The 21479-nt window shown below is 41.8% G+C and overlaps 2 long non-coding RNA genes across 2 annotated transcripts; one reads left to right on the top strand and one right to left on the bottom strand.

The window, feature by feature from the left end:
• Positions 1–654: 654 nt before the first annotated feature.
• On the bottom strand, positions 655–6402 carry LOC128806932 (uncharacterized). The gene is made up of 3 exons (XR_008436981.1): positions 5610–6402; positions 2183–2237; positions 655–1241 (listed from the first exon to the last, which is right to left on the bottom strand). It is a non-coding gene; the product is annotated as an uncharacterized LOC128806932 (long non-coding RNA).
• Positions 6403–7957: 1555 nt separating this feature from the next.
• On the top strand, positions 7958–13665 carry LOC128806931 (uncharacterized). Its single transcript, XR_008436980.1, has 6 exons — positions 7958–8208; positions 9109–9238; positions 9956–10070; positions 10760–10930; positions 11375–11464; positions 13523–13665. It is a non-coding gene; the product is annotated as an uncharacterized LOC128806931 (long non-coding RNA).
• The last annotated feature ends 7814 nt before the right edge of the window (positions 13666–21479 follow it).

Here is a 21479-nt window from a genome sequence, read left to right as displayed (position 1 = left end):
ACCTTTGCTTTCCCTTCTGCCTTTCCAGCTTCCCTCTCTCTTGCCATCACACTCTGCTCAGTTTTTGTATCTCTGTAAGTTATGGGAGGAACAGATTGGAAAGAGAGTAGGATTAGACTGGATATTAGGAACAATTGTGAGGGTTGTGAGGCACAGGTTGCCCAGAGAAGTTTTGGATTCCCCATTCCTGGAAGTGTTCAAGGCCAGGTTGGCCAGGGCTCAGAACAATCTAGGATAGTGGAAGGTGTCCCTGCCCCTGGCAGAGGGTGGGAAGTTGATGGTCTTTAAGGTCCTTTCTAACCCAAACCTTTCCATAATTCTGTGATCTCGTCTCTACAGGAAGGACAGGACATGGTGGAAAACAACCCATCAGCCCCTGCTCTGAGGTAAAGCACGACTGGATTTTTTGGTTGGCTTGACCATGGAGATTAAAGATGTATTAATGTGGACATCAGACTCATTATCTCAGTTCTGGTGTTCTTTTATCATCTGAACAAGGAGACTCTTGATGTTTTGCAGAAATATCACTCTTTTCCTGTTAGGACACAGTGATATTGAAAATCATCCCTGTGGGAAACACTGCTACAGCGAACCGTAAAAACCCAGACATTGTTTTCAGATGGAAAGGGCAAGGATTTTTATTACTGCCGACAGATCGTGTCTCCCTAGATTTTTTAAAAAGAAAATAACCATTACATGCAATACATTTCTCTGTAAACCAGGCAGAAAGATCACTTCATCTGGGAATGGGATGTGCAGGGAAGCAGTCATCCAAGTGGATGACTACGGAACCTGTATTCTCAGCAAACACGTGTGTCCTTTAAATGTTGTGCTTCTCCCCCTTTTGCACTCAATCCCTTCACACAAAGATTTTTGTGTTTAAGGTCAGGAGTCACCTGGAGTGACCTGTTGCAGAGCAAAGGCAGGAGGAGGAATTTCACAGTTTTAAGGAACTAAATTGTTGAGCTATATCAGGTTGTTCTAGAAATCCAGCTTGCCTTGATAGAAAGATTTAAGAAAAAGTGACCTTGTTATGTCCTGTGGTAAAACTGGCATCATGTTTTGCAACTTTGGAAGGCATAAATGAGAGTTTTGATCTTCCATCTGAATTTGCTCAGCTCTTCTGGCAGATATCCAACCCTGCTGTGAATCTTTCTGATAAATGCAAGTGTGCAGTCGGATCAGAAATCTGTACTCAGCTTGGCCAAAGATCTGGCATCAGGAAGGCTTCCAGCTTTTTTCTGGATAAATTAAATTGAACTTCTGTAATCTCTCATATCCATGAACTCAAATGACATTTGAACAGTTAGAGAAATGCAGAGAAAATTACACAAGAGCTATTACAGCACATTCAATCTTATCTAGAACACGACTTTCACCATCACTATTTCCCCCAAACTGGAGAAATTCTAATTTCTCACCCAGCATCCTGACGATCCAAAGGTGATCTGTCACTGTATCCCCACTTCTATTCCCAATTTTATGCACAGCACAGGCATACAGGAATTGCATCTCCAAGTTAGGCATTAATACCTCTTGAAATGAGACACACACAGAACCATTTTGTGGTTGCACAGAATCTTATCAATTCTGCTGCTCAGTGTTGCATAAAATATTAGCAGTTCTGCTGTGCAGTTTTGCTATAATACATGCTGTATATTGCTATAGAAAATCAAGAGGAAACTAATAATTTTTTCTGGTCCTTGCTCTGAGATATGATTGCCTCCTGTTTCTGTTTTTAGAAAGTTAAAATTTAGTCTGAAAGCTAAAACCACGGATGGAAAACATGCAAGATGTCTCCTGCCTAGTCTTCTACCACTTCAGGCTTGTGCTTTGAAACATTCCCCAATTCCCTGATCTCACCTGCTTTGGAGAGAAATCATTTTTCACCAAAAACTGCAGCACCAAGTGACCCCAGGGCAGTAAATAGAGCATGCAGAGTTGCTGGTACCAGGCACAGCTGTTGGTGTAACCTTGTCTTGCTTAGAGCAAAGAGCAATCTGGCAGTTCACAGTGAAAATGGGCTCCTAAAGCCAGCCATTCATGTAACTGCTCCATAAATAATTGCTTAATGTCAAAATTCCCCCCTCCACCCTCTCCATACCCTTTAATAAAGCGGGATAACAGGAGCTCTGGCACGTCTTTTTTGGTTGACAAAATGGGAAGATAATTCTGAACTCACCTGGCTGCTTTCAGAGCAAAATCTTTTCACGGCTGTATGTGATCTTGTGATCTCTCTGGAATGAGAAATGCAGAAAAAGATGGTGCATTTTTTCAGGAGTTAGACTTTGAAGGACTTGTTGCACTTAAAACCAAATGGCATCTCACTTCTTGCAACTCAATGCAAAAGAAACCTCATAATGGTGTGGAAAAGTTACATAAATACCCAAAGTTTATAATTCTGGGTTTCTGTCTCCACTCCTGCACAGAGTGGATGTAAAATAAAGACTTTTGCTTTTTAACAAAACTATTTCCATGACATCATCAGAAAGACTATGAGCTAGTCACAGATCGGATTTCTGACTTCAAGACTTTTAAATATGCTCAAGAAGTTTTCAGACACTGCAACATTGGGCCCACATTGGGTTCTGGAGCAAGGAAACCAGGTGCCAATCCCTCTGTTAAAGCTTCTGTGAGTAAAAAAAGAAAATTAATTGGAAGCTCTTCATTCCTGTGTCACTTAAATGGATTATTTTTCCACAGAATAGCTGAGTCCAATTCACAAACTGGCAAGTTTTCCACCTTGCCCTCCCAGAGATCAGACAGAACATCACAGGTGAGAACAAAAGGTGATCTCTCAGAAAAGTGAATTGCCATGCTTTTATCCATGGTTATTTCCTGATAAGGTGGATATTTTTATTCCAAAGCCATGACTAAGGTAAAATTATTTTCGAACTCTGGTCTTTCTCAAAGACCTTTACAAGGAAGGTCCCTTTCAATCCAAACTATTCTATGATTCCATGATTCTATGATTCTGTGATTCTATGATTCTATAACAAGGGGTCATTGTTAGTTAATTTTCTATACACAAGTGCATATCACTAAGGCACATAAATAAATTTTAACCCATTACTTTCCTCAGTTGCAGAATAAATACTATTAAAGCAGTGGAGCTAATTGCAAAGAAAAAGCAAACCTCAAGCAATAATCACTGATTCTTCAATCCTGCCTGTATTTTTTTTCCCAGGTAAACTCAGACTACCAGTTCAGAGATTCCTGTATGAAGGAGAATGTAATTGCTTTTGGTGTGTGCTTGTGCTAGTGATTCAATATGCTCAGAGAAAAAAAAAAAAAATCAAATATATATTATCATATTGGAGTTTTTCTAGCTTCAGCTTCCCATTCATTAGTAATTTTTGGAATAGCAGATGCTCAGAAAAACAAAGCTTGATTCACAACTGTGTGTGAGAGAATCCAAAGCCAGCAAATCCTAGCACCCACATGATAAAGGAGAATTAAAGTTTATTTTCCAGCCTTAATCACCTGACCTTGGACAGATTTACAGAGGTTAATTTACTCTGTCACATACATCTCTTGACAGTGTTGTTGTTCTTCCCCTTCCAAAAGCTTGGAAAGGGAATTCCATCTTCTTAATGTTTTTATTAAGATAAAACACTTCAAATGGATAATTTTTATCTGTCAGTGAACTGAGTATTTATTTGGACAGGTCTCACTTTTTGATAGGTTTGTGAGAAGTTTCCAAGGAAAAATGCCCTCCTTTTAGTGCTAACAGTAATTCATGTTTTCATCTCCTTGTCCTCTTTGAAGTGCCCTGCAGAAACCTCTGTCAAGGATTAAGACTTCAATAAACTGAATGTGGAACCTGAAATCCCTCAAACCAACACAAAGACCATGTGTACATTTAGTTTTTATGGTAGCAGCCAACATAAGAGGCAAGAGGGGCTGAAAATCTAGGAAATGACTGGATGTATCTTACCCTAAGATGACTTCACACCTCTTTTTGTGCAACTATTCCATGGGGAGCAAGGCATCCTTCAAAATGGTCCTCAAGGAAAACCCTGGATCCCGGATGTTTCCTTCTCCCCTCCCCTTGCAGCCTTTAAAGATATTTAACCCAAAGTCACTCTTTTCCCTAATCACTGCAGCTCCAGCAGCCCCAAGAGCATTGAGCAATGTGGAAATGGCACTCAGGGAATCATGTTAGGCTGAGACACTCCATGGTTTCCCCATAAGGTCTTCCCATTATCTGGGGATTGTTCTCACGCTGCACAAGTGGCAAAATTGAAGCCACATCTGCTTTGCTGACCTTGTCTGAGGAGTGGACATTGTTTGCATGTTCTGTGAGCTGGAACACTCTGTGTAGCTCCTGCACTGAACTGGGAAGGAAACATTTTTCCCTATTTCCTGTGTCCTCTGTGAACTCTTCCATTGTGAAATATGTGCTGTATTGTTGGCTTTGTTATTTTTTATTTTTTTTTTCTCAAGGAATTGACTGGAAATCGATATTTCCCATCTGATACGCTCATTTAAAATTCACCCACAGGAACTCTGTGGTTTTTCAGCTGGTATGGGAACTTTAATAAAAAAACCCCTAGTTCAACAGATGATGGAAAGGGAGGAGATTTGGGAACAGCCATAATCACTGTTCATTGGATAACATATCATTTATGCCATTAAAGTGCTTCCTGCAAAAGGCTGTGGATGTCTCACTTTGAAACAAACTGACGGCTGTAGGAAACCTAAAAGCAAAATATCTCTTTTTTTTTTTTTTTTAAGCAGAGCAGGTTCTAAGTGACAAATGCACACCTCCAGCCTGTCACATTTCTAACACTCAGATGCTGTTGTGCCAGCAAGTTAGACACACACTTGCTAAAAGGCAAGCCTGCCATGGGAAAATTGTAATCTAAATAGAGGAAGCAGACAAAAATTGGGTTAGCTCAGACATTTCTCCCAGTTTTACAAAAGCCTCACTCCAGAAGTTAAAACCACCAAAACTTAGGGGCTCTCAATATGATTTATCTTTAGAAAATGGAAAAAAAAATGCAATGTCTTTATGCAAGACACTGGATCTAATAGAGTCTTTGAGAGGCCAAATGAGGATGGAGAGAGAGAGAGAGGGAAACCTCCAGCCTGCAGCAGTGCTTCACCTAGCTTAGGACAGGTGACAATCTTTGACAGAAGCTCAATTTTAAAAGGAGATTAATGGATGGCATGAACACCTAAAAGTCACAATACCTAACTCAGTGTTTCCTGACTCCCCAGCTGGTCCCTTCAGCCTCAAGAAAAACATGGTTTCAAAAGAGATACACAACATCTGACAGACTGGGGGTGGAAGACATTTGATATACCCCATACCTGGAAGTGTTCCAGGCCAGTTTGGACAGGGCTTGGAGCACCCTGGTCTAGTGGAAGGTGTCCCTGCCCATGGCAGAGGGTGGAATGGGATGCTCCATAAGGTCCCTTTCAACCCAGGCCAGTCTGTGATTCTGTGATTCTGTGATTCTGTGATTCTGTGATTCTGTGATTCTCCGATTCTCTGATTCTCTGTGTCTTAAGCTCTTCCCTTTCCACAGATTTGGTGTGTGGCTCTTGCACACCAGGATCTTTACTATCTAGGCCACCTCTCCTAGCACTAAGCACATTTTTACCTTTGAAAGAATGAAACAGGCTCTCTCTGTGCTCTTGGGGGGCAGCAGGGAGAGGAGATAATTGCTGCTGCCTTTCAAGCATATCCTGGGAAGCCGAAAACCTTCCACGTCCTCTCTGTGGAGGTTCAAACTCTCGTACGAGGCTCCACTAATGGCTTTGGCAGCAGGCAGCCTACGTGTTGGGGAGGCAGGGGAGAGCATTCTTTGTCCATTGTGCTGAAACTGAGTCTTTATGCAGCAGATCCGGGATTCAATCTCTGGATCAAAGCGGGGTGGCAGGAAGGCCATCTGCAAGCCAAAGGAATTGGGCTGTCTCCTGAAATGTGGAGGTTGGTTTCCAGTGCCTGTTCCAACAGCTATTTATACCTTTTTATCTGGTAATTTTTACAGGATTGATTACGAGATTATGATTACACTGTGTCCTTCCTCTGCTCCACAAATAGGTAGGAAAGCCTGGAGCTAAGATATCGGCCTGTCCATGTTGGAGAGGCAAAGGTTGGAGCCAGCTTGGAGCTCAGACTCCAGTTCTGTCTCCATCCAACTGCAAGAAATCTCTTGCTATCGGATTTTCCATTTCCATTGTTGTTTATTCCAACATTTGCTGGAATAAACCCAAGCTGCACTTAGAAGCTGGAAGAGGTCACGTGGACATGAGCTGCAGGAACAAGTTTCTTTCCAAAGTAAACCCCTATGGAATGAAACTTGAGCTCCCAGCCATGGGAACTTCTTATACAACAAACTCTTGTAGAGCAGGAGACATGGAGATGTTGGGATGACATCTTTGTGACATGCATCTGCAGTCTCAAGGCTGTTGGATACACCACTTGTCCCTTATGTTCCAGAACATTCCATTTTTCCTTCATTTATCACATCAATGGAAGTTAAACACCCATCAAACGAGTCTCAGAGCAACACTGAACAGAACACCTGTTGATCAAATCATACTTTCAATGAGTTTATCTCGATACCTAAAGCTTTTAAGCAAAGTTAAACTCAAAAAAAAAAAAAAAAATGAAATAAAACTATAAAATTTATGGACATTGTGATTCTGCCTGCTGGGAAAAAACCAAACCAAACCAACCAAACCAAACCAAACCAAACCAAACCAAACCAACCCAGTTTTGAGAAACTTTTATTAACAGTTTCTCAGATCTAAGATGTTTGCTAAGGTTTTATGAGAAGCATGCTCAAAGACAAGCTTTAAAATGTATTAATTACTGACTTTATTCTGATTTTAGAGTCTTGGCTGGGAATCCAAGGAAGCTTCCACACAAGATCAGCAGTGTGTATATATGGAAGGCACCTCTATTTTTGGGAAATTGGGAAAGGGTCCCAGAGCCACATGGAAGAACTGGAAAATTATTTCCCTTTGAGCTTGAAAGGGGAGTGGCTGGGGTGCTGTGGAGGAAAACTGAGGTGGAAGAAATCCACTCATCCTATGCAGTGTGATGCTTGAAGAGCAAGGACCTGCTCAGGCTGTGTTAAAATTTAAGGAATGGGACCTGTGTATGCTCCCAAAGACCCTTTCTATAGGAAAATAAAAAGGTTGGAGTTGGGTAGTAGGATCAGGAAAACAGCAGCTGTCATTCAACAGAAATTTAAGGGCAAAAAAAATCTAAATTTTTTACTGATTTTATACAGAGGAGTGTGGAGCAGCGAGGCTGGAGAGTAAACATAAATTTTATTTCCAGAACAACTGTAGGCAATATCAGGATTGTATTTAGAATTATTTTATCTTTTGAGCACATAAAAATGATTTTTATCTCAGATGTGTTATGAGAATAATACTGGCTGTATGAAACACAGTGTCTAGGGGACTGTTAGCTTGCTTATATGGAGATTATGGTTTATCTTCAAATCCTAGTTCTTTGTGTTCTTAAAATTGTAAAGTGGATCATGTCCATCCCTATCACAAATGAAACAGGCTTGCATAAACAGCTTCAGATTAAAGGAGCCTGTTTAATAGCACTTCTCAGAGTTTAGTCACAAATCAGAATTATTTGTTCCCGTAAAAATTTCATCAATTAATTGCAGTCAAGAAAAAGATGTGTTTGAAAGTGTGAGAACTACTAAGTACCACTTCCAATTGTGAATTTATGCTGAACTCAATGTGAAAGCAGGAAGAAGGCATCTTATCAGAAAAAAAAAATGCCCTTGATTTTCACATATATGTGTGCAGAGTTATTTTTCTCTCACCCCAGAAAGATGATGACTCCACACTGAGGATGCGCATGCTTGTTCAGATGGAAAAGCCAAAAATCACTGGGGAAACAAACAAACAAACAAACAAAACGACTGACAGGAAAACATGGGGATTGTTTACTATGTCTTGTTCTGGGAGGTGTGACAGGTCTGTCCCCTTTCCAAGGGATTCCTCTCACTGCTGGTGCTCCGGCTCCCTGCAGACACAGCTTTACCCAGATGGGTTTTGTTGAGCCCCGGGGCAAACGGATTCTTGAGCTTAAGATTTTTGTTCATGTTTGACTTTATGACGTCCTCGCCAGTGACAGGAGCATAGTTTTACCAATTAAAGTAAGCTGTGGAAGCCAGGAAGTGGGAAGGACTTCTTGTCCCCATGGTTCTCCCTGTCCCCGCTGAGGTATAACAATGTCAAACATAGCTGTGGTGCTGTGGCTCCCAAGGGGTGACTATTTAAACAGCTGCAGGCTCCTGGGAAAGGCCATCCATAAAACTCATCTGCCACCATCTGACCAGAAATACTCAGAGCTGGCTGCCCACGGCCAGTGTGGGGTCTGGATGGGGCTCTGGGTAGCCAGGGCATGTGGAAAGTTCCCAGCCCATGGCAGGGGGTTTGAATGAGATGGTCTTGAAGGTCCCTTCCCACCCAAACCATTCTATGATCCTAAAATTCTGTCTTGGATAGAATAATCTCAATATAATATCAATAAAGATAGTATCAATTGAGAAAATAAGTCCTGACCAGTTAGACACACCCTCAAAAATTGCTGTTTTCTGCAAGGCAGGTCTGTTTAGTCCCCATGAAGATCAGACTACAAACATCACCCATACCATACCCTACTGCCCCTAAATGTCTTTGCTGACTTTGCTGACCAGGCATGAGCTAGAGAAATAAATTTAATTAACATTTTCCCTCTATAGTTATATGTTTTTTCCCCCAGACCTTTTGTTATAGAATGTGACCATTCCCTGGTCAAAATCTGCTTAGTACTGTGCTGCATGTCACGGGTGCAAATTATGCAGGATGCCCTAAGTGTCCCTAAGCATAGGAGCTGTCAGGAAAGGGCTTGTTATCCTACTTGTTGGATTGAGGGCATCCCTACTTTCTGCTCATTCCATTTGAAGTGGATCCACACCGTGGTTATAATCTGTGGATCACTGCCTGGTTCACAAATCTAAACAGTAGTAATAAAAATTGACACTTTCTAAATTCAGTCTCCAAGCTTTTATTATTTATCCTCAGCTTGTCTAATGATGTTAGACACCCATTATAAATAGATATTCTGGTTGGGTTTTGCAGCAGAAGCCCTTAAAGAGAGGTGGATTTTTGAGAGAAATTTGATCCTCTGAAGGCTGAAGCTGCCCTGCCACTTATTCGAGGCAGCAGATCAGACATGATGGAACATCTTTATGAATGTCCTTTCTGACAGGTTAGTACAACCAACAGGCAAATGAATTTTTCTCTGTCATTAGCACTGCCTCATCCTTGTGGTAGTTAGGTTAAAATTGAACATGCGTAGAACAATATTTTCTTTAAAAATAAATGGAGGTATATGGGTTTAGCTATTTGTACAGTCCTACTCCACAGAGTACCATACTCAGATATGGTAAAGTTTAAGTCATGGCAGTGTCTAAAGACACCTTGTAGACAGATCAAGCACTGTTTCATACATTTCAGAAAGTCTGAGTCTGTGTCATCAAGTGTCCTCACTTATTTCTAATATTTCCAAAAAACCTGAAGCACAAGAGCCCATCCTGCTGGGCAAGGTAATAGCAGCAAATAACCCTGACATCCAGAATAACGAATAGGTATCATTTGTGTGGGAGATTGTAGAGAGAAGGAGAAGAGTTTTTCCAAGTCTAGGAAGGGAAAAAGGGAAAAAAAAAAAAAACCTCAAAGAAACTTTGGAGTATAAGCTGCAATATTACCAAAGTATCCATCAGATTCCTTCCACATTTCAATTAGCTCATGCTGAGCCAGAGTCCAGTGCTCTTTCCTGAATGCATAGTTTAGCATGCCAAGAGCTAAAAATTCATCCCAGCAGATAACTTAGGGCTAATATCAACAGAAAATAACTCTTTGGGATTTCAAAAAAAAGCAGCCTGGAGCAAAATGCCATTCTCTCTTTCCCCTCTCTTTTATTCAGTGAAAATGCAAATCATTCTGTTCATCAGTAACCACAAAGAACCAACATGTCTCCTGGCCCAGAAGTTTCCCACCACTCCCAGCCTACAATGGATAATTCAAGTGAGAACTTCTTGGTAGGAAATTATTCAAAACACCTACGATGTTTTCAGATCCTTCCCACTGCCTTCTGCTCTTTGAGGGCCACCACTAAAATCTCAACTCAGCCTCGTTTCACAGTCAAAAAACATTCCCACAGACACAAGCATCAGGATGAGCACAGGAATTAAAAATGCAGGTGCTTCTGCCTCCAAATCATGAGTTTGATCTTTGCAGTTCCTTTCACATCACCATCTTTCACGTAGATACCAGGATTCCCTGGGTTTTGCTCATGAAATTCCCATCATTCTGCACCTGTCTCAGCAAGTCCTGTATCACACAGCTCCTTTCCTGGTCACAAGAGCCAAAGGCAACCACTTTGATTTGTGACTCATGGACCAGCTGTGGCTGCTGTGGTGGAGAAATCCTTTTCATCTTTGCTTGCATTTTAAGGGAAAAATATTTAAAATAATGTGGGACTCAGGGGACCTGCTCTACCTGTGTGTTCATGCCCTGTCTCCTCTGTTGCATGACCCCTTGCCAAATGTACCCCAAATCACCACTGAACTCAGATTTGTCTCTGGCACAGGGAAATGCAAAGCTTGAGTGGCCTTGCTGGGTCATATCATTAAATAAATCAAAACAGAAGCAATGTTAGAAGCCATATTTATTGAAGATATTTAAACTAACCCGCAAATCCTGTATAATTTGCTTTTTTCACCAATAGGTGGTGCCAATAATTTATGCATTCCCATCTGCTGGGCAAAGAAAGGACTTGGAGCAGATCATTTATCTGTGCTGACAGTGAGCAGAACATCTGGAGGGAAGGGTTTTGACCCAGGAAGCTGCTGGGAAAGGGAATTTTGTTGAGGTAACCATGCCCTAGAGGTGGAAAATGGTGAGGAGAAAACCTCATGGTTTAAGGCAAGAGTCATACAACTAAAGTAGAATATTATTCCTTTGCATGATTCAGAACAAAAATAAAGGTCTTGGCAATGCAGACACCAATATGTGCACAAGACTTCAGATATGAGTCAGCCTTAGCCTTTCCTTTTGCACTCAGTCAACAGCAGTGTGCCAGGGAAGGCAGGAAGAGATGGCAAGAGGGAATCTATTGATTAATTGAAAGGAAAAAGTATCAAAAAATATCCCTTTGACAAAGCCTTTTACATTAAAACCCACAGCTGGCATTTCTGTTGGCACACAGATCAATTTTAGCCGAGCAACAAAATGCCAAGGCTTACTTCTTCAGGTTGGATATCAAATTCCACGTTTAAAATAATTGATATTATTGTATTTTGGTTATTTGTTATTTGGGGATTTTTTTTTTTCCATTTTGCAGGGTTAAATTCTTCTTGACCCCTTCCCATTATCATTTTGTGATCTTGGATTAATGTTATAGTGGAATGAAATGTCACTAATTCCATAAGAGGTAAGATAACCTTTGGAAAACATTTAAGCAACTTAAATATATATTTATGTATTTTTTAAATTACCAGATTTAAAGCCAACCTATTAGATATTTGCTGGGAGAAGGAAGGACTGGATGATATCAGCAGAAGTCTGAGTGCCAGAAAGCAGATTCTAGAAGCCAAATCCTTAACTTTAAATTTGTCTAGTTGGCTTTGAAAGACTTTATATCATTATAGCCCACCATGAATAAATTGAAAAAAAGTATTTTTAAAATTGTACCATTCCCTGCCAGGAAGAGGCAAAAACCTCAGTAGTTTCTTTACCAGTACTTGTGTGTATCACAAAAAACCAGTAATTCCATTACTTTCTCCCTCCCAAATGGAAATCACCTCCTCCATAAACCTCTGACTTTCTAAACTTGGAAATCCTGGGGTTTTTTGCTATTATCTCACAGAAGAATTCTCCTTGTGTCTTTACTGCTGTTAATCAAAAATCAGTGTCCTTGTTCTTGTGCTGAGTGTGGAAGGGCAAGGAAAACTCTAATCTATGTCCTGGCCAAATTGTATTTACTGTCTCAGTGCCTCGAATGCCAAACCTGCAAAACAGAACAGTTTCTTTTGCTGTTGTTGATTTACTACTAAAATAAGTTTTCCTACTCCCCCTGGTTGAGCCACAGTGTGCCAGGCAGCTTTTGCCAGGTATTTTCACGTCAAATTCACAGAAGATACAATTTCTTGAAGTGAAATTGTACATTTCCAGTGAGAGGGAGTGGAGAAGGGGAACAGGTCATGAGCTCACAGCCACCAGTGCAAGAGTGTTTACCCATTGAAGCAAATTCACAGCCAGGATGGCAGATGAGTGGAAGGACAAAAGACCTTGTAGTGATGATTAAATCAGTATATCTCTTGTTTCTGACAGTAATAAACAGAAATCTGTAGGTGACTGATCCATGTTATAAATATTTATTACCAGTTTTGAAATATATCAAAGAAGGGGATCTTCAGGGGATGGGGTCACATCTCAGGATCATTTTTCAGCTTCTCCAGTCCTTTTCCTAAAGTCCCTGAAGTTAATCCATACCCAAAAGTCAGCAGTTCAGTAGCAACCTCCTCATGCTCCTGTGGCCCTATAACCACAGAAAATTTCCAAAATGAAGGCTGGAGCAGCAGCCTCGCTGTGCTTTAAATTGAAAGTGAATTAATTGAAATGGAACATTTGAACAGTGAGCTTAAAAGAGTTTTCCTTGCACACAGCCACCAGCCTGGCCCAGAGGTCATGGCTTTAATTAATTTTGGTTTCAATGTATCATGCTAACATGGTGCCCTTTCATGTGTTTACCCTTATTTTGAACTTATATATGAAAAAACTTATAGTTCTATTAAATGTCCATTTGATTCAGCCACAAGAGGAAATCATCTGAGTTAATATTGAATTATTTCTTTTGGGTAAATTTAGTGAGGTTACAGCTGCCTTGCCATTTCTTCAAATATTGATCTTTCTGCAGCTCCCAGAGGAGCTGTCCAGAGAAAATCAATGAGCTTCAAGTGAGGAAAGGAAGAAGAGGCTGAAGAGGCAGTTTTCACATATGTAAATTGACACCTTTTTTCACCAGAATGAAGAAATTCACAGTAAAATTAAAGTCCACGGGAACATATGTTACAAAATCAAATGAGTCTCTCTAGCTCCTGCGGCAAATAATCTGTAAGAGGCTCATGGAAGAAGAAGGGAAGCCCTTATAAATGTGATTTAATTTCTTCCACAGAAAAGCATGGATCATAAACTTGTTATTTTAAGTGCATCACAGAAGTAGTGAAATATATGCACAAGGAATATCTTTTGCATCTCTAAATTCTGTAAGTCAGTACAAGATCTGTAAAGCCTGTGATCCTTATCTGGAGCAACCAGAAGATGCAGAGTATCAGTCCCTCATATTTTACCATCTCAGGGACTTTATGCAGAGCAATAATGAGGTGTTGACATGAGACAAAACTGGAATCCAGTTTGCAAAGTCACCCTGAAGTTGTATTTGTCCAGAGCTGAGCTCTTCATTTGTTTGGGGTTCTGTTTTCTCTCGCAGCTAATGAGATGTGCCAGCTGCCTTCAGAAAGCCTCGGGCATCCCAATCCCTGCCCTGAGCAGCCCAACAAATCCTGCCTTCAGTGGCTGCCTCGTGACTTCCAAATGTCCTTGAGGTTCTGCCTAAGACATCCACTATGTCTAGAGTCTATCCACTCTTCTGGTTTGCTCTTAAAAATATGACATTTATATAATAAAAGTCTCTTCCAAACCTAGGAACTCTTGCTCTAGTGCATGTTGTTATCATGCCCCATCCCCTTTGACGTGACAGGCTGAATCCACACCTTTTTGCAATGGTAAAGACTGGGAGGAATTACAGGAGTAAATCACAAATTGTTTGCTGTTTCACCCTGGAATACCCAAGGCCATCACCCTGATGTACCAAGCTATTTATTTTCTTCTGTGGGTGAATGTATTTTGATCAGTTAAAGTTGTTGCTGAGATCTACAGACCAAAACACCATTTAAGAAATGGTCCAATAAACAAGGATTATGCCTGTGTGAGCACATCTACGAAATATTATCACTTGCATTTTCCAAACCCTTACAAGTGCCCAGCTCTGCTTTATCACGATTATTGGGAGTGTGAACACTTCGTTCTCTGTCACTTATCTCAGGAGCAGGTGCATGAATCCCTGTCTCCCATCAAGCAGTTATTTTCTATCCCTTGTCTTTTCGATCTAAGCTGCAAGGAACTGCTGGAAAATATCTAAATGTTTGCTCAGAGATTTTCAATTAAACATCCAGTAGGATCAAGATGGAATTTTCACCTGCAGGACCATGAACTGTGATCCTCTGGTAGATCACGGAATCACAGAATCATTAGGGTTGGAAAAGAATTTTAAGCTCATCAAGCCCAACTCTTTCCCCAGCATTGCCAAGGCCACCACTGACACATGTCCCCAGGTGCCACATGTACATGTCTTTAAAATCCCTCCAGGGATGGGGATTCCACCACTGTGCAGCTGTGGCAGTGCTGGACAACCCTTTCCATGAAGAAATTTTCCCTGACAGCCAATCTAAACGTCCCCTGGCACAACGTGAGGCCATTTCCTCTTGTTCTGCACTAGATTGGAGGGTGTCGCACTAGAAATTGGATCTTCTTCAGCAAACACAACCATGCTGGGCTTGGTGTAACACAAATTTAACTGGGCATCACACATCCAAGGCTGGACACATTCTAATGCTGCCTTATCCTTAGAATAAGACCAGGATTAGGCCTCGTATTGCAAAAAAAACCCCTCAGAATGTGATATTATTTTGTTAGTAGTCAGATAAAAAGGTTGGTTTTTTTTTTTTTATCCTTATTTCAGGAACACAAGCAATGCTAACATCCCCTTTATTTGTTTGAGGAAAAAAAAATCCAACCAAATGGCTAATACCATTTTAAGTGGGAGAGTTGTTTTAAGTTATGAAAGAAATTACAGTGAAAAAGTGGTTGTTTTAGGGCCTCTGAGAATAGAGGTGGTTTTAAGGGTAAATACATTCATTCTATTGGTTGCTCAAAGAACAGCATCCCTCATTGTAGGGCAAAGAAAACTGTCCTAGGATTTGTTTCCCTGGAAAGTGGAAAAGTGCAGGATAATAAACCAGATGTGAAATCCTAGAAAGACAATGCACATTTTGTGCTGGTCTCGTACACCCTGTTCTCAGCTTATGGAAGCAAAATGAGACCTCATTAAAAGGTCAGCCTGGAAAGAGAGGAAACAGGCCAGTTCTCAGGAGATATTTTTGTCAAATTTCCAAGAATCCAAATGCAATCTGGTCTGAGAAAGGGCCCTGTTCAATAGAATAAACTCTTAGAAAAGAACTGGCGGGTGAGAACTATGTCACCACAAGTTTTTTGTTGCTCTGAGAGTCACATCACTGTTGTCTTGCCAGACTTCACTCCTTCAGCAATCCCATGTACTTACCCCAGCTATTTCTGTTTGTCAGCCAAACCGCCACATTCTCCTGATCGGATTGTTCTTCTGTCTTCCTTCCATTAAAATATTATCACTCATTTAGGAAAGCTGCCACTCATCAGTCTTTCAAACACAGTCTTTGCACTGAAGAGTTCATGCTTTTGTGGGCACTGGCTGAGCAGAAGACAGGAGAGAGACAAGTCCATGCCTGGTTCCTCTCCACAGGCTCCTGGATTTGCTGAGGAGCAGGAGTGTTATCCCTTTGGAAGGAACGTTTAGCAGTTAAGCACCATCTCCTGTGAGAGACTGAATGGTTGATGTTTTCATGGCTTCAACAATGCTAAAATTATCTGAGGAGTTTTGCCTGCTGTAAAGCAAACTGCAAAGAAATAACCGCTCAGCTGTGAAGCCATCCCTCCCCAGATACTCCTCCTGACTGGAATTTGGGTGATAGGATCTTGGGACAAGATAAAGGGGATATTATTGTCCAATCCCAGGTCTAGGGAGAAGAATGTATCCAGAAGTGATACTGGAAGAGAGACTGGGATGCTGATGGCTCAAACAATCAGAGGGAAGCTGCCAATGTACAGAGTACCTGAGGGTGAGCACAGCCCAGCTCAGGCTACAGCTGGTGATGGATGAGATAAGGAAAGAGGGGAGTCCTGTGGGCCAGGAACTGTCTCCTTGCCCTTATCAGAGAACTCAGCTGTGGTAACTCCCCTGCCAGGGAGGTCCTGGGACATTCACCCATGGCCTGAAGGTGTTCACTCTGGTGAGGGGCCATAATGGGCCATGATGGGCCCAGCTGCACTCATGTGATGGGCAGCTGTATTGAATTAGAAGGTGTCAGATTCTCCTGAAGTGTCCCCTGAGCCACAGCATTCCATCATCCAGGTGTTCCTGATCCACAGCATTCCATCATCCAGGTGCTCCTGATCCCAACATTCCATCATCCAGGTGCCCCTGATGTACAGCATTCCATCACCCAGGTGCTCCTGATCCACAACACAGCATCACCCAGCTGAAGTTCCCCACCCCAGGGGAGGTACCTGGGTGTTCCTACCTGAACGTGAGTGAATATAAAATATTATAAGAATATAAACAGATGAGGTGTTTTGGAGCTCTTTGTTACCATCTGATGGGTGCAGTCTATGGCCAACAGACAGTGAAATTATGCTGAGCCTCATTGTGGAGCCTATGGTGAGATCTCTTTATTCCTTTTCTTCTTTTTTGTATGCTTTGTAAAGTGATATTTTATGCTTTTATGTTGCCGTTTACTATAGATAGGAACATCCAAAGTGGCTCCATAGCAGTTTTCCTGTGTAACCAAATTGTTCTACAATAAACCCTGCATGTGTGTACTCACAGACACTGGTCATTCAGTGCCATTCTCTAATCCACTCTGAGGGATTTATTAACAAGAACCTGGGTTACCCTCACATTCTAGGGTGGGTTGTAACACCTCTCACAGGGTGAGATTTCTCCAATCAAGTCAAAGCACAGTATCTTACCGTGTCATGTATATAAGCAAAGATCATGTTTTCTGAAATGTGTAGACAGCTGGAAATGCAAATTGAAAAAAAAATCCAAACATTCCTGAGCTCCTTAATTGTGTGATGCCGGTCACATGCTGTAAGAATGTGTTAAATACCACAAAATCATATGGAGCTGAACAACATAAGTGTTCTCCTGAGAGAGATTGTCATCTCTCTTCCCAACTGCTTCACACTAAGCTGTGAGAGCAGAGTGGAAAATGAGAGCAGGATATCTCGGTCTGAGATTAGTGCAGAGCTCATGGACTTGGAGGATTTTTTCTGTCGGAATAAAAGAGAGAGATAATATATACACCCTTGACTGAGAAAAATACCAAAATATGGAATGAGACAGATCAATGAGAAAACCAAAAAAGGAACAATCCATTTAAACCTCAGGAAATAACACCAGCTGAGGCAGGGAGAAGGCTTGGTGACACCGGTCCTTTCAAGCATCAGCATCTCAGATCAGAAATCTATATCGGTTTTAAAACGCCAGGCTCCTCATAGCAAGTTCAAATTACAGAGCAGAAGCAGAGTTCATGGAAAGACAAAACTCCATTTAAAGGTTAAAGGAAGGAAGCAACAAAGATTTTTGTTTTCATGCCCTGTTAAAATCTATGCTGCTCAGTTGAGCAACAGGAGTGAAATGTTAACTCTTTGCTTTTCTTGCAAGGAGGAGAACTTGAACAGGAATCAGAAAGGTCAAGGCCTGGCAAAATGCATCTACAGAAGAGAGCAGTGCTTTGTGTTGCTCCATCACTTCTCACCCACAGAATTCCCAGTATGTGCAAGTGGTTCCTTGCAGCTCTCTGGAGATCTCTGCTGGGTGTGAGGAGAGCTGGGTCTTCTTGGCCTATCATAACCTGTGACTACACTCGGTCAATTTGCAATTAGATAAAGGAGTTAATGCTGATATTCAGCATGGAAAAGACAAGGATCTCTTGGAATGAGTCCAGAGGAGGCCATGAGGATGCTGTGAGTGCTGTGGAGACAGGCTGAGAAAGTCTGAGGTGTTCATCTTGGAGCAGGGAAAGGTCTCGTGACACCTATGAGTTTTTTCCAGTACCTAAAGGAAATACAGAAAAGATGAGGATGGAATTTTAGCAGGGTCTACTGCAATAGGACAAGTGTTTTAAACTAAAAGAGGTTAGGTTCAGACAAGATATAAGGAAGAAATTTTTTAACAATGAGGTGATGAAACACTGCACAGGCTGCCTCATCCTTGGAAATATTCAAGGTCAGCTTGGACAGGGCTCTGAGCAACCTGATCTAATTGAAGATGTTCCTGCCCATGGCAGAAATGGGATTGTTCCAACCCAAAGGATTCTATGATCCATATTTAAAAAACATCCAAGAACACTGAAGCTTGTCACATAGTGGCTTTCAAACCATTCCTGAAGCTGATTTTGAGGTGACGGAAGTGGCTGAGGCAGAGTCTTTGACAGGGCAAAATGAGCAGAGCTCTCTGTACAGCAGCAGTTGCCAGGTAGGAATGTGGTTTAGGCCCTTTTAAAAAAAACCTCCTTGCTTTGATGTGGCTTGAAGCTTTTTCTAGCAAGTGAAACAGCACTCCAAGTGCTCCTTTACTGCAGATAACATCCTGGAGAGCCAAACTTGCTGGCATTCAGAGCACAATCATTGCTGCTGACAGAGACAAGGCTGCTCAGCAAGCTACTGCCTCGAGTTTTTGGAGGACAAGTTTATAGCCCTTGTGCAATTTTGGGGGCTGCTACCCACACTGAGAAACAAGCACGGCTAAGCAGGCATCTGAGCAGAGTTGTGATGCTCACACTGATTTTCTGAGGGATATCCTTCAGCCTTTCTGGTCTGCAGAAGTAGCTTAGTCTCACTGCCCCAGTTGCACCTTTCCTTCCAAACATCTTATACCACCCTACACAGATGAAGAGATCCTTAAACTATCACAGAATGTTTGCGTTGGAAGAAACTTCAGAGACCATCCAGTTCCAGACACCCTGCCAAGGGCAGGGACAACTTCCACTATCCCAGGTTGCTCCAAGCCCTGTCCAGCCTGGCCTTGGACACTTCCAGGGATCCAGGGGCAGCCACAGCTTCTCTGGGCACCCTCACAGGGAAGACTTTTTTCCCCTAACATTTAATGAAAATCTCTCTTTGTTTAAAATCATTCCCTCTTCATCTGTTGCTATTTTCCAGTATAAAAAGTCTCTCTCCCCTTTTTTATTGGTCCTCTTTAAGTACTGAGATGCCACAGTAAGATCTTCCTGGAACCCTTCTCTTCTCAGGGCTGAACAACCCCAGCTCTCAGCCTGTCTCTGTGCCTTTGCACAACAGAGCTGGGCTGCATCCTGAGGTTACATTTAATAAGCTGATGTGCACTGAGGGCACAAACCCATGAGGAGGTGTCGACAAAATTCTTCGTTGGTCCAGAGCTGTAAGTACAAAGTTCTAGCAGTAGATGATGATTGAGAGACTTCATATCTTGATAATATTCATCTGGGTTTATGAATATTACTGGTTTTCGTCTGGCTCAAGCTGTCTCAGGTCTCCAACATCTGGGAAAAAACTAAAGAGTGTAGTGTAGTTCTGCAAAACTAGAAGACTGTCTGCCTCAAGAAAAACCAGATTATGCTGAAAAAGTATCTTGCTTTTGAGTGTCATTGCCCTGGATTCCAATTTTGTCCCTGTGGGTCATCAGCTCCACCACTGAATACCAAGCTTCAAATACTGGATATTTTCCAGGCCCTTTGCATTCATGTGCAAGAGGACAGGGATAGCACAGTGAAGAATATCAATGAAAAATAATGCCTGAATGTGACTACTAGTATGGATATATCTCACTCCCAGGATGGTTTTTTGACAAAATGGATTTTACCCAGGCAGCTGAAATCATAAACCCCCCCTCCAAACCCAAGAAAATCTATGTGCTCTTTTCTTAACTAGTGTAAATCAGTGTTTATTCAGTAACAAAAGGTTTAGGAATCTGGACCTCAATCAGGGGCTTTTGTTTTTCTAAAAAAGGAAACAGGAAATGGAACACCATGAATTAAAAATATATGCAAATAATGCAATCTTTTTTTTTCTGTCAACAGCTGAGAATTGGCCCAGTGTTACATGCAGAAAGCCTCGAACCTATCACTCCGAAAGTTTTTCCAAAACAAGATTGTTTTCATAGATACTATTGGAAATCCACAAGCCTGCACCAAGAAAAGCAGTTGCCTGATAAAGGGATGAGTGCTGCTGGCACAGCCCTGCCTGCTCAGAGCACATCTATTATTGCTGTATAACGTCACAGAGTTGAGATATGGTGACCTGGCTGACACCTGGAGGAGATGAGCCTCATGTTCTGAAACATCCAATTTTTTGTTCCTTGTCCTCAAATCTGCAGCTCCAACCTGCAAGATCCCAATCTGCGTCATTCTTCATTTGCATGAGCCTGTGGGTTCCTGCAGCACAGGCTGTAGCCAAGAGGATTTTTACTGAGGAAATGGAAAATGCTGCTTGCTGGACGCACGGAGGGTGAATATTCCAGCTGGCGCTGTTTTCTAGGAGTACTAAAAATTTCCATCAGAACAACGAACCCATCTCACAGCAGCGGGGACCGTGTGAGTACTGAAGGTAGAGCTTTGCACTAAATTGGAGATGGGGAGGGGAACATCAGCCCAGAGGGTGGGATGGGGCATCACAGATTCTGGAGGTGACTGCAGAATGAGTCCTCCCTTAGCTTGCCCTCAGGACTCTCAGGGTCGTCTCCTAAATTGCAAGGGGTGTTAAGTTCAGTCCAAAACATGAAAGAGCTGGCACTCACTTTTCCATTAAGACAGAGGTTGTGCCAGCTTGCTCTAAATCCATTTCCTCAAGCCAGGCAGTGTGAAAGCTGAGGAGTTGCACCCTCTAACCCAGAGAAAGGCAGACAGGAGCCAAGCCAAGTTACACTAAAGCAAAGACAAGGAGTCTGACTGATAAGGGCCCTCCAACACCTCCCAGGAGGAAATGGGTCACTTAAGAGCAAATCAATCACTTTTCCTGGAAGGTGAATCAGCCAAACTATGTGAGCAAAAGGTGTAAAAGGCTGCTGAAGAAGAGGTTTGGGCTTGTAATGAATAACCATTGCCAGGAAGGGATTTCCAGTGATTGTATTCCTTGTTCCATCTCCTGAAACCTACTTTATTTATGACTGCAATAAATAGAAAATTGGTATATCCTATGGTCTAGCAGGGTATGGGAAGCAACACGTAACTCTGTGATTCACAATCAAAATGGTGCAGTATGTGAGTAATCATTCCTTTCCCTTCTTCTCTTTGAAGAAACTACAAAATTTGAAAGTTGGCCGTGAGCCCTCTAATTACTTGTCTGGTAAATACAATGCCATGCAGATGTTGGTAAGGTCACAAACCTCTGTAAGCTGGTGGCTATTTGGCTTATTGCAAGGATTACTGGGTGGGATTCCTGTGTAACCCAGGCCTTGGAATCTGGAGTAACTAATTTTTTTTGTGGGCTGTGCTTATTTCACAGAATAATGAAGTTGGAAGAGACCGCTAAGA

Source organism: Vidua macroura, chromosome 4 (genome assembly GCF_024509145.1).
Source record: "Vidua macroura isolate BioBank_ID:100142 chromosome 4, ASM2450914v1, whole genome shotgun sequence".
Taxonomy (NCBI): Eukaryota; Metazoa; Chordata; class Aves; order Passeriformes; family Viduidae; genus Vidua; species Vidua macroura.
The sequence above is the reverse complement of the archived record's forward strand: the minus strand, read 5'-3'. Positions and strand labels throughout refer to the sequence as shown.